General features: G+C 35.6%; 1 pseudogene across 1 annotated transcript; it reads right to left on the bottom strand.

Moving 5' to 3' along the window:
* Positions 1–847: 847 nt before the first annotated feature.
* Positions 848–1,225, bottom strand: LOC307051739 (small ribosomal subunit protein eS25-like; annotated as a pseudogene). The gene has a single exon. The product of its transcript is annotated as a small ribosomal subunit protein eS25-like (transcript).
* Positions 1,226–1,901: the final 676 nt, after the last annotated feature.

Raw genomic sequence — 1,901 nt, 5'->3', positions numbered from 1 at the left:
AATTGATGGAAAAAATAATAAAACAAAAGATAAGAAATTAATAAAATATACAATAAATAACATTACAGAAGGTCAACAACAACCACAAAAATCTGGTGCTTTACAAAGAACGTTTAAACATCAACTAATCTTGGGCAAATTCAATCAAGACAAAGGCAGTTGTAAATTAATATTAAGAGTAAAATGGGGACATAATATAGACACAGCAGAGTTTTAAAATTATAAGCCAATATCAAGAGAAAATGTTATGGCATTGACCAAAACCCCCACAAAACTCAAAAACTAAAACCCCAAATTGACACAAGAAGATATAAAAAACCTATATAGGCCCTGAATTAATTCTCAGGGCTACCCACAAAAATGTACCAGGGACAGTTGACTTTATTGGCAATTTTACAAAACCTTCATGAATTAGGTAACTCCTATCATGTACAAACTGTTCCAGAATACTAAAAGAGCAGGAAAATGTCTCAACAACTTTTCTAAATCTAGGATAGCCTTGTTTCTAAAGGAAACACGGAGAGTATAGACAAAAGAGTCACCAAAGATCATAGATGTAAGCATTTAAATAAGACATTAGAAAACCAAATTCAGTAATGAATAAATAAAAAATGATAAATAAAATAAATATATCTAAAAATAATTTAAAATACATGCATTCATGTGTATGCATAGACACACACACATATACACATACCCCATTAAAGTGTATTACATATGAAGTATGGTAAATATTAGAAAATTGTGGTTATGCTATTACAAATAAGTACATATTTTATTTATTTTATTTTATTTTTTTGATTTAATAAAGTTTTATTTTTCAAAATGTACAGTTGGTGGGACCTATTCATGCACCTTCACCAGAAGTTGGGGCATCTCCACCCTTGGTGTTTCTGGTGTAAATTACTTGAGCTCTGTGCTTTGAAGCCAGTTTAATAAGTCCTTTACTAAGGAGCCCCTGAAGGGCTGCCCTGGCCAGGGAACCACGAATCTTCAGCCTCTCAGAGACGACAGCTGGAGTTATAAGCTTACAGTTGGGAATTTCTTTATAGAGTTTGTCATATGTTGCTTTGTCAAACAAGACTAGGTTATTGAGCTTGTCCTGAACTTTGCCTTTGGACCACTTCTTCTTTTTAGCCTTGCCCCCAAATATTTTCACTGGGTCTTTGTCTTTCTTGGCCGACTTTCCAGCATCTTTCTTTTACTTGTCGTCCTTGGGTGGCATAGTGAAGCCGGGAGAGCAGCTGCTACCATTGCACCTCACTAAGATGTCGGACAAAAGGAGTAAGTATGTATTTTAAAACAATTTAAATTTCTATCAATTAAGGATTTGCTAAAGATATTGAGATACATCCTTGTGATGGAATTTTTATGGAGCATGTAAGATGAATACATTATATCCACAGATATCAATGTGGATTTATCTTAAAAAATAGGATTAAAGGGGCTTCCCTGGTGGCGCAGTTGTTGAGAGTCTGCCTGCCGATGCAGGGGACATGGGTTCGTGCCCCGGTCCGGGAGAATCCCACATGCCACAGAGCGGCTGGGCCCGTGAGCCATGGCCGCTGAGCCTGTGTGTCCGGAGCCTGTGTTCCGCAACGGGAGAGGCCACAACAGTGAGAGGCCCGTGTACCACAAAAAAAAAAAAAAAGAAAGAAAAAAAAATAGGATGAAAAAGCATTGTTTTTGGAAAACAGTATGAAGTTTCCTCAAAAAATTAAAAATACAACCAAGATATGATCCAGCAATTCCATTTCTGGCAATTTATTATATTTATTCAAAGGAAAAAAAATCACTAACTCAAAAAGATTATCTACACTCCCATATTCACTGCAGCATTATTTACAATAGCCAAGATATAGAACAACCTAAATGTCCTTCAATGGATGAATGGATAAAAA

The sequence above is a fragment of the Hyperoodon ampullatus genome, assembly GCF_949752795.1.
Source record: "Hyperoodon ampullatus genome assembly, chromosome: 4".
NCBI lineage: Eukaryota > Metazoa > Chordata > Mammalia > Artiodactyla > Ziphiidae > Hyperoodon > Hyperoodon ampullatus.
The sequence above is the reverse complement of the archived record's forward strand: the minus strand, read 5'-3'. Positions and strand labels throughout refer to the sequence as shown.